This window comes from Microtus pennsylvanicus, chromosome 3 (genome assembly GCF_037038515.1).
Source record: "Microtus pennsylvanicus isolate mMicPen1 chromosome 3, mMicPen1.hap1, whole genome shotgun sequence".
NCBI lineage: Eukaryota > Metazoa > Chordata > Mammalia > Rodentia > Cricetidae > Microtus > Microtus pennsylvanicus.
The window spans coordinates 104336996-104348423 of record NC_134581.1 but is presented as its reverse complement, the minus strand read 5'-3'; the positions used below and the strand labels follow the sequence as shown (position 1 = coordinate 104348423).

Sequence of the window (11428 nt, the reverse complement as noted above, 5' to 3'; positions counted from 1 at the left end):
ATTATAGACTATTTTCCCTTATGAACATAGATGCAAGAATACTCAATAAAATACTCAAAAACACGAGGGCCCCAAAATGTGAGCCTATTTCCATCCTGATATACAAGTGTACTTCGCTCCTTCTTTTGTAATATGAGTCTTTTGTTGCCTTTTCTATTGGGGTATAACAGTGTATGGAAAATTAAACACAGACAATTTCAGTATTGACTGGAACACCCTCTGGTACAGAGGTGCTTTTGTTGAGGCTGGTCCCTGACAAAAAATGAATTCAAGAATATATCAAAAGAATCATCCATCATGGCTGATTGGAAGTGTCATCCCAGCTCCCTGGCATCCATATATACAAAGAGTCTAAAATGTTTGGTGGAAAGTTCCAAGTCCCTTCTCCTGGAAGTGGTCATAGTCCAGACTCTACGTCCAAGAAAGCCTACCAAATGGTGACTCCTCCCCAGGGAAAACCAAGACCACTCCCATAGGCTATTTAAACTGCCTCCCAGAGAACGAACACGTGGTCCTTCCAGTTCTCCTTTCCCCATCTCCACATTTTCCCGGGGCTACCCAGGAGCACTGGCACCCATTAAACCTGGGCTTTTCCTAATTTGGTCTGATTTGGTTTAATTTGGATTATTGCGTTGACAGAGAAACTTAACAACAACCAAGTAAGCTTCATTCCAGAAAAGCAATGATGATTCAACATAGGAAGACCAGTCAATGTAACCCACCATATAAACAAACTAAAAAAAAACAGACAAACAAATGAAAACCCACATGATAATTTCAGTAGATGCCGAAAAAAGCATTTGACAAAATCCAATATCCATCATGATAAAAGTATTGGAGATATTAGAGATACAAGGAACATACCTCAACATGATGAAGGCAATTTATTGCAAGATGATAGCCAGCATCAAATTAAATGAAAATAAACTCAAAGCAGTTTCACTAAAATCAGGAACAAACAAGGCTGCCTTTTTTCTCCATATCTCCTCAGTATAGTACTTGAAGTTCTATCTGGGGCAATAAAACAACTGAAGATGATCAAGGGGATATGAACTGAAAAGGAAAAAGTCAAAATATGATTATTTACCAATTATATTATAAGTGACCCCCAAAAGTCTACCAGGGAACTACTATAGCTAATAAACACCTTTAGTGCAGCCCTTCCATACAATTGACAAGTTGACTAAGGAAGAAACTAGGGGGGAAAACACCCTTCACAATAGCCACAAATAATATAAAATACTTTGTGCTAACTCCACCCAAGTAAGTGAATGACTTGTATGCAAAACTTCAGGGTTTGAAGAAAGAAATTGAAGAAGATATCAGAAGATGATAAGATCTCCCATGCTTATGCATCAGTAGGATTAATATAGGAAAAATGGACACCTTACCAAAAGCAGTCAACAGATTCAACACAGTCCCCATCAAAATTCCAAAACAGTACTTTTTTCTCTTTTTTTTAAAATATTTTTTTTATTTTTATATTTTAAAACAGTCCTTTTTTTGTTGCTTTTACATACCAATCCCAGTTCCCACTCTCTCCCCTCATCCCGGTTCCCACACCTTCCCCCAACTATCCACTCCTCAGAAAGGATAAGGCCTCCCATGGGAGTCAACAAAGTCTGGCATATCACTCTGAGGCAGGACGAAGCCCCTCCCCCCAACCCCATCCTCCATATCTAGGCTGAGCAAGGTATCCCTCTATAGAGAATGGGCTCCAAAAAGCCAATTTAAGGAGCAGGGATAAATCCTGGTCTCACTGCCAGTGGCACACAGACTGCCCAAGTCACACAACTGTCACCACATTCAGAGCGTTTAGTCCTATGTTGGTTTCCTCATTGTTAGTCTGGAGTCAGTGAGCTCTCACTTGCTCAGGTCAGCTGTTTCTATGGGTTTTCCCCATCATGGTCTTGATCCCTTTGCTCTTCCCTCTCTTTGACTGGGTTTTGGGAGCTTAGCCCAGTGCTTAGCTGTCCAACACAATTCTTTACAAACCTTGAAAGAACAGTACTCAACTTCATTTAGAAAAACAAAACAACAACAACAAAAAAAAAACAGCATAGCTAAAACAATTCTGAAAAACAATAGAACTTCCAGAGGTATATCCACCCCTGATTTCAAGCTGTTCTTTAGAACTATAGTAATAAAAACCACCACATGGTATTGGCATAAAAAGACATGTTGATCGATGGATCAAATCAAAGACCCAGATGTAAATACACACACTTAAGAACACCTGATTTTTTATTTAATAAAGAAGCCAGAAAGAAGGCAGGGCTGAGTTTTAGAAACCGGACTGTGAAGCTTTGCGCTTCCTCTTTCCTGCCAGCACTGAGCGATGGGCATCTTTCGGGACAACTGGCACCTAAAGACAGGAAGCAAGAGAAAGCCCTACCACAAGAAGCGGAAGTATAAGCTGGGACGGCCTGCGGCTAACACTAAGATTGGCCCTGGTCGCATCCACACGGTCCGTGTGCGAGGAGGCAATAAGAAGTACCGTGCCCTAAGATTGGATGTGGGGAACTTTTCCTGGGGTTCAGAGTGCTGTACTCGCAAAACAAGGATCATTGACGTCGTCTACAATGCGTCCAATAACGAGCTGGTCCGCACCAAGACTCTGGTCAAGAACTGAATTGTGCTCATTTACAGCACCCCGTACCGACAGTGGTATGAGTCCCACTATGCACTGCCCCTGGGCTGCAAGAAGGGGGCCAAGCTGACTCCCGAGGAGGAAGAAATATTAAGCAAAAAACGATCAAAGAAAATTCAGAAGAAATATGTTGAAAGGAAAAAGAACGCCAAGATCAGCAGTCTTCTGGAGGAGCAGTTCCAGCAGGGCCAGCTTCTGGCCTGGATCGCCTCAAGACCAGGCCAGTGTGGCAGAGCAGATGGCTATGTGCTAGAAGGCAAGGAGCTGGAGTTCTATCTGAGGAAGATCAAAGCCCGGAAAGGCAAATAAACCATCTGTCATAGCTCATGTAATAAAGGTGTTTATTAATCTGTAAAAAAAAAGCCAGAAATACAGAAAGGAAAGTGTAAACATCTTCAATAAACGGTGCTGGTCTAACTGGATTTCTGCACGTAGTATGCAAATAGATTCGTGTTTATCACCCTGTACAAAACTCAAGTCCAAATGGATCAAAGACTTCAACATAAATCAAAATGTCTCTGAGATTCCACCTTACACTAGTCAGAATGGCTTAAGATCAAAAACACAAGTGACAGCTCATGCTGGAGAGGATGTGAACACTCCTCCATTGCTGGTGGGGGTGCAGACTTGTACAACTACTTTGGAAATCATAAAACTGGAAATAGATCTACCTCAAGACCCAGCTATACCATTCTTGGGCATATACGCAAAGGATGCTCCATCCTACCACAAGGACTCTTGCTCAACTATGTTCACAGCAGCTTTATTCGTAATAGCCAGAAGCCGGAAAAAACCTAGATGTCCCTCACCCAAAGAATGGATGAAGAAAATGTGGTACATTTACAAAAAAAAATCAGCAGTTTAAAAAATGACATCATAAATTTACAGGCAAATGGATGGAACAAGAAAAAATCTGAGTGAGGTAACCCTGACTCAGCAAGACAAGCATGATATGTACTCACTTACAAGTGGATATTAGCTGTTAACTAAAGGATAATCATGCCACAATCCACCGATCCAGACAGGCTAGGTAACAAGGAGGGCTCAAGGGGTACACAAGACTCTCCCTGGAAAGTGCGGAATAAAATAGACTTTGCAGGGGGGTTGGGGGTGGGCGGGGATGGAACTAGGAGAGATCAGGTTGCAGGGATGGAGGGGGAGAGCACTGGGAGAGACAACTGTAATTGGAGGGCATTTAGGCGGCGATGTGCAAATCCACTGTAGTGGAAACTACCTGGAATCTGCAAGGGTAACCCTAGAGAGGACTCCTAGTAACGGTGGATACAGAGCCTGAACCGTCTATCTTCTGTAACCAGGCAAAGCTTTTAGTAGCGGTACTAGGATACCAACCCAGTCACAAATCTTGGCCCTACAATCTGTCCTACATGCAAGATGTGCTGAAGCAATGGTGCACAGAACATGTGAGCGTGGCCAACCAATGACTTGTCTAATCTGAGCCCATGTCATAAGATGGAGTCCATGCCTGATACTGTTCTGATGGATGGCCAGGAACCAGAGACTAGATAGCCCAGAGACTTAGGGTAGACCAAAGATGACTGGGGGAGAGAGAGGGAGAGGGAGAGGGAGAGGGAGAGGGAGAGGGAGAGAGAGAGAGAGAGAGAGAGAGAGAGAGAGAGAGAGAGAGAGAGAGAGAGAGAGAGAGAGAGAGAGGAAGAAGAAGAAGAAGAAGGAAGAGGAGGGGGACGAGGAGGAAAGAAAGAAAGAAAAGAAGAAGAAGAAGAAACATTCTACTACACTCATAGAGAGGTGCCTAGTCCAGTCATCATCAGAGAAGCTCCTCTACCCACTGATGGGAGTGGATGGAGAGACCCACAGGCAAATATTAATCAGGGAGAGGGCCCAGGTTGGAAGTATTCATCAGCCCGCTCCCCTTGGAGCTTGGAGAACCCTGCCAAAGACAAGGAGGAGGAATTGTGGGAACCAGAGGGATTGAGGAGACTGGAGAGCAGCACCTGTGGAATTAACTAAGAGGGCTCATGGAACCTCACAGAGCCTGGAGCTGCAATCCCGGAGCTTGCATGGGTCTGCTCTAGGTCCTCTGCATATATGCTATGGTTGTTGGTGTGATGTTTTGGGGGACTCCTGACAGTGGAAGAGGGGGTATCTCTGACTCTTTTACCTGCTATTGGGGCCCTTTCCCTGCTACTGGGTTGCCTCATCACACCTTGATATGAGGGTTTGTGCCTGGTCTTATTGAATCTTGTTGTGCCATGTTTGAATGATGTTCCTTGGGGGTCTGCTCTTTTCTTGTGTGGACAAGAAGGTGAGTGCATCTGGGGAGAGGGGAGGAGGCGGGAAACTGGAAGGAGTGGAGGAGGGAAAGCTCTGGTTGGGTTGTATTATATGAGAGAAGAATAAATAAAAATTTAAGACAAACAAACTACAAAGCAACTACAGTACCACCAAAAAGGAAACTGAGACTTAGCAGGCAGCTCCTAAGGGGAGGAGGCAAGGACACAGGGAGGGTTCCAATAGGAGGAGAGGAATGTCTTAGTAACTAGAGTTGACCCTGTGGTAGGGGGCTTCTGAGGGCTTGCAGGCTCTAGGAGCCAGAGAAAGGCCACTTACTGAGTATGGGGGAGAGATGAATGGTTAGAGCCAGGGAAGGAAGAAGCAACTGAAGAGGCAGAGTCTAGAATTTGGAATCAAATATGGTGGGTGACAGAAACAAATGATCCACACGTCAGAAGCTGGGTTTGGAGCAGCCTAGTCTCTTTGCTAGCTGAAAAGCATCCTGTTGATCAGTGGTTCTGGCTGAGAGGGCTCATCAAAGCTTCTGAAAAGACCTGGCAATGTACAATAGTTACAAGAAGAGGCTCATAGGGAGAGGCCTTATATGGCGGGGAAGGAGGATAAAAAGGGGGTCTAAAAACATAAGAAGCTGACCATCCCTAGGAAGGATAGAATTTTGTCACTGGTAGTGGGGACTGTGAGTCACTGAATTAAGTGTTCCTTGCGAGTGTGAGCTAGTCCCAGGTAGGCAAGGCGGGGGGTGAACAGCTGGACCTGAGAGGAAGACAGACAGGAGGTTTAGTAGAGTAAAGGAGTCAGCATGACTGATTTTAGGAGGGACTGCGGAGGAGAAGATCATCTATGTACTGTATAAGGTTGGATTTAGTAAGAGACAAAGAAAATGAGTCAGAAACCAAAACAAGCCGAATAGCTGTGGGCCGTCCTGAACTCCTGGGGTAGAACAGGCCAGGTGAGCTGTGGGCCATCCTGAACTCCTAGGGTAGGACAGGCCAGGTGAGCTGTGGGCCGTCCAGAACTCCTGGGGTAGGACAGGCCAGGTGAGCTGTGGGGCGTCCAGAACTCCTGGGGTAGGACAGGGGAGCTGTGGGCCTTCCTGAACTCCTGGGGTAGGACAGGCCAGGTGAGCTGTGGGGCGTCCTGAACTCCTGGGGTAGGACAGGGGAGCTGTGGGCCATCCTGAACTCCTGGGGTAGGACAGGGGAGCTGTGGGCTGTCCTGAACTCCTGGGGTAGAACAGGGGAGCTGTGGGCCTTCCTGAACTCCTGGGGTAGGACAGGGGAGCTGTGGGCCTTCCTGAACTCCTGGGGTAGGACAGGGGAGCTGTGGGCCTTCCTGAACTCCTGGGGTAGGACAGGGGAGCTGTGGGCCTTCCTGAACTCCTGGGGTAGGACAGGGGAGCTGTGGGCTGTCCTGAACTCCTGGGGTAGGCCAGGGGAGCTGTGGGCTGTCCTGAACTCCTGGGGTAGGAGAGGGGAGCTGTAGGCTGTCCTGAACTCCTAGGGTAGGACAGGCCAGGTGAGCTGGGTAGAAAGCTGGTGTCTGAGTCCAAGAAAGGTGAAGCTGCTTTGTGACTGGGGATCAAGAAGAATGGAAAGGAAGGCATCCCTAAGGTTGAGAACAGAAAAGTGAGGGATTTCTGGAGAGATGGAAGGAAGGATAGTGAAGGGGTGTGTACCACAGGGCAGAGAGAAACTATGGCAGAGTGCGTAAGGAAGAGCTCCCCAACCAAGTGGTGGGAGACAACACAGGGCACAGAAGGCCTGGTCTTTTCTTTTTTAAATATGTGATAGAAAATATTTATTTTCATATCAAATAATCCTGTGAGTTTTTCTATTCTTTTTTAAAAATTTTATTCTTTGTGTCTTTCACATCACGTATCTCCATTCCATTCATCTCCCATTCCTTCATATTCACCCTCTGTCCTTCCAGCCCTCCCCACAAACAGAATAAAATAAAATGTAAGAGAAAAAAAGGGTGGGGGATAAAAAGCGAGAGAAGGAAAAAATCAATCTCATCATGGAAGCCGCAGTGTGACACCTTCTGCCCTTGCAACCTCCCTTGCCCATGCTGCCACAGGACGGATGAGTTCAGGGAGGCAGCTCTCAACGCTAAGAGCTTTGGGGTTGCTCACTTCCACCAACAGGATTGACTCTGTTGTGCTGCCCAGGGGGAGGTGCAGGACCCAGAAAGCCTAAGAGGCCTAAATTCCTTGAGACTTTGGAGGCAGTGGATATTGAACCTGTGTGATGTAATTGGCAGGATTTTTGTAGTTGAATGATGAGAGGGGATAATGCTGGCTATAGAGGGGTTTGGGGTGTCCATATTTGGGGATGCACCTGGGAGGCTAGTAAGGGAGAAGGTATGCAAGATTGTGTGGTTTGGAGGAAAAATAGGAAGGGACTGGCTGGCGAGCCTGGGCTCAGCGGGGGTAGGGGGTGGAGGAAACAGGGGCTCCCACTTTGGCTAAGAGGTCCCTTCCCAACCAGGGATGGGACAGGCTGGTATCACTAGGAAGGACTGGGTAAGAAGGATACTCCTAAAAATACAACTAGATGGTGGGGTTTGGGGAGGGAGGGAGGGAGGGAGGGAGGGAGGGAGGGAGGGAGGGAGGGAGGGAGAAAGGGAGAGAGAGAGAAAGGATAGTTTTTATAATTAACTCTTGAGTAATTTACATTTATCAGAGATGAGAAGGCTCTGTTGTTGTTCAGGAGCCCTACTAGCTCTCTCAGCTAGTAGGTAGTTGTTAGGAATACTCCTAAAAACAAGCTCTTCGCTGACACAAATAATCCCAAGCAGACCAAATCAAATTAAAAGATATCCAGGTCTACTTGGACGTCTATGCTCTCAGGTGGCCCGTGAGGGAATGGAAAGCCAACATGACACAGAAGAGGAAGAGGAAAGACCATGTGTTTATTTTCTGGGGTGCAGTTTAAATAGCCTGTGGGAGTGGCCTTGACCTTTCCTGGGGGAGGGGTCAAGGTTTGGGGGGCTCTCTTGATCCTCCCTGGGGAGGAGTAAAGGTTTGACAGGCTCAGGGGAGGGGGTTTCCAAAGATGGAGGCTGGGGGCTGGGATTACATTCCTGATTCTTTGTATAAGGAATGACAGGAAGCTGAGGTGATATTTATGACCAACATTTTAGGCTTTCTTTGGATAAAGGGGCATCATCACTGGCTACTTCCTGCAGGCATGGGGTCACGTGGGGGAGGGGAGAGCTGGGTGTTGGTGGGCCCACGCTCAGCGAGAGGTGTGGCTAAAAAGGCATCCCATGTGCTGTCAAACCAGAGACGCCAGACATCTGTTCCTTGAGGGAGATGAGAAGGCAGATGGCAGATGACAAGTGTCCTGAGTAGGTGCCCATTTGAGCCTGGAGAGATGGTACCAGCATGGGTGTCCCAAGAGCTTGGCAGTCGAGGGGGTGGTGAGGATTACCGTGTAAGGTCCTGTCCATCAAGGTTCGAGAGACCTAGGAGCTAGCTGTTTGAGGAGTACTCTGCCCCCTGGGGAGAGCAGGGCAGGTTTAGGGGCATTAGGGTCCACTGGTGCGGTGGCAGGGAGACAATTGTCAGCGTGTGAACAGAGAAGGGGCCATAAAAGGGAGAGGTAGGGTAGATACCCTGCCAGTGGAGGAGTTTGGACTGAGAGGTGATGGTTAAGGAGAAAGGACCTGCCATAAAGGAGCTCAAAAGGGCTCAGACCCATAGTGGAATGTAGGGTGGTCCTGAGGTGAGTAAAGGCAATGGGGAGAAGAGAGGGCCAAGATAACCTGAGTTCAGTGGAGAGCTTGGTTAGTTGTTGTTTGATGAGTCCATTGGCCCTCTCCACCTTTCCCGAGGATTGTGGATGGTAGGGGATGTGGAATTTCCAGATGTTGAGAGCTTCTGACATGAGCTCCATGACCCTGGAAGTGAAGGCTGGCCCATTGTCCATCTGGATGGTCTATGGAATGCCAAATTGAGAAATGATGTGGTCCAGGAGTACCTGAGCCACCATATCTGCTGTTTCCCTGGAGGCCGGAAACACTTCTATCCATCCTGTAAAAGTGTCCACAAGTGTTTTTTATGAGTAGGCATATGTGTGAAATCAACCTGCCAATCTTCACCCAGTTGGTGTCCATGAAGCTGGTGTAGAGACTGACGTATGAGGAGAGCCCCCTGTGGGTTGGCCTGGGCACACATCTGGCAGGGGTGAACCTGTGAAATACCATCTCGGAGATGGGTGGGGTCAAAGAGGGGCTCCAAGAAGTGGAAGAAAGCCTTGTGGCCTGTGTGTAGGTCTGGTAGATGTCTGAAATGATCGACAATGCCTGGTCTTGAGGAAGGGTGAGATGGTGATATGAGAAGAACCATCCATCTTTTGTTTGTGTGTTCCCCCTCCCCCATTTGCTTTATGACTTTATCCCTCTCTTCTGGTTGGTAACAGGGCTGATAGGAGGGAGTTAAAAACAAAATGTGTTCTGTGGAGTCTGAGGAGCTGGAGGCCAGCCCCTGGGCCACTGAGTCAGCCTTGGCATTGCCTAAGGCCACTGGGTCCTTGGAGGACTGGTGTCCCCAACAGTGAATAATGGCTACTTCTGCAGGGAGCTGGAGGGCCTCCAAAAGGTGGGCTATAAGGGCGCCATTAACTATAGGTGTGCCCTTGGTAGTAAGAAAGCCCCTTTCCTTCCAGAGTGCAGAGTGGATATGGGCTATTAAGAAGGCATATTTAGAGTCAATATAGATATGAGCCAATTGACCCTTGGCTATCTGGAGTGTTCTAGTCAAGGCAATTGATTCAGACTTCTGTGATGAGGTTCCCATTGGCAGATGGGTTGCTTCAACTCTTTTAGTGGAAGTGACCACTGCATATGCTGCCTGGCGGTTTCCTGATTTATCTATAAGGGCACTTCCATCAACAAACAGCGTGAGTTGGGGATCTGTCAGTGGCTGGTCTAGGAGACCAGGTGGAGGTGAGATTAAAGCCTCTACAGCCTCTGGGCAAGAGTGAGAGGAGGTATCAGAGGGGAAGGGGGCAGGAAGGAGAGTTGCAGGGTTTAGGGCAGGACTGTAGGCCAAAGTAATTTGGGTGTTCTCTAGAAACAGTAAGTGAAAAACCTGGACTTGTGAAGGCCCAAGGAGAGAGAAAGGAATAACTCAGAAGGTCTGCGAGGTGGTAGGTGGAATATACCATGATTGGCTGGACAAGGTGATCTTGGGAGCCTCCGGGGTAAGTTCAGCTGCTTCTGCCAGGGCTCTCAGGCATGGTTGCCATCCACAGACGGTGAGGTCCAGCTGTTTGGATAAAAAGACAACAGCCTGATTTGCAGCCCAGCCTGTTGGGTTAGAACTCCTGTGGCCACTCCTGACCTCTCATCTGGATAGAGAAGGTAAGGTCTCATGGGGTCTGGAAGAGCAAGAGCAGGGGCTGTTAAAGGGCATCTTGCATTAGAGAGAGTGGTGATGGACAATGGCCGGGTGGGTGAGAGGCTGCCTTGTACAGAGGCTTGAGTGATGGCAAAGGTAGGGATCCAATGACGGAAGAACCCTAACAGGACCCAAAATGAGAGGATCTGAGCCCCTGTGGTTGGGGGCTGTAAATCCCGCAGGGCCTGGACCCTCTCAGAGGTGAGGGTCTTAGACCCCAGGCTGAGTTGAAAACCCAAATACACCACAGCAGAAGAGCACAGCTGAGCCTTAGCTGGTGAGACTCGGTATCCCAGGGATCCGAGGAAGTTCAGGAGCACAGAGGTGGCCTGATGGGACAGAGGCAATGTGGGACTGCAGAGAAGATCACCAACCTATTGGAGAAGTGTGCTAGGACCAGGGTCAAAGGTCAGTAGATCCCTAGCCAGAGCTTGGCCAAAGAAATGGTGGCTGTCCTGAAACCCTGAGGGAGAACAGTCCATGTAAGCTGTCTGGAGAACCGAAAGCCAGGGTCCTCCCAGGTGAAGGCAAAGAGGAAGTATGAGTCAGGGTGTCAAGGACAGTAAAGAAGGCTTCTTTCATGTCCAGGGCAATACAGTAGGCAGGAGTCAGGCTGAAGTTGTTTGTATAAGATGTCACTAGTCATTGGGACACGCTCCCAGAGGTTGGGTTTATCTGCTAGATTGTAGGGGATGTTGCTGTTTTATTCTGGGTCCTTTTATTTTTGCCCCGTTGGCTCTACAATCCTTTTGCTCGACAGTATGTGCTCCCTCTTGTCAGTCAGTTTATAGTCTGGCCACCTGTGGTCTAACAAGGAGCACTAGACCCGAGCCTTTGAGGAACAGGTGACAAGCATGTGGAATGTGGAATCTTGAAACCATCTGGCAGATGGCGGAGATGGAGCCATAAGTCTGTCGCCTCCAGCTAGACGCAGCATCAAGTGTTAATCTCAAGGTGCTGGTCAGTAGCCTCTTGCCTGACTTCATGTGGAGGAAAGGGTGCTGTGGGTGCCAGTTGGTGAGTGAAGCATGGCCCTGTCTACACGGACACTAAGGAGTTATGATACTATACATGCACATTTTGCCGCTATCCTACAAACAAAA

General features: G+C 48.0%; 1 pseudogene; it reads left to right on the top strand.

Annotated features, from left to right (window-relative positions):
- Window positions 1–2338: 2338 nt before the first annotated feature.
- Window positions 2339–3022, top strand: LOC142847286 (small ribosomal subunit protein eS8 pseudogene; annotated as a pseudogene).
- Window positions 3023–11428: the final 8406 nt, after the last annotated feature.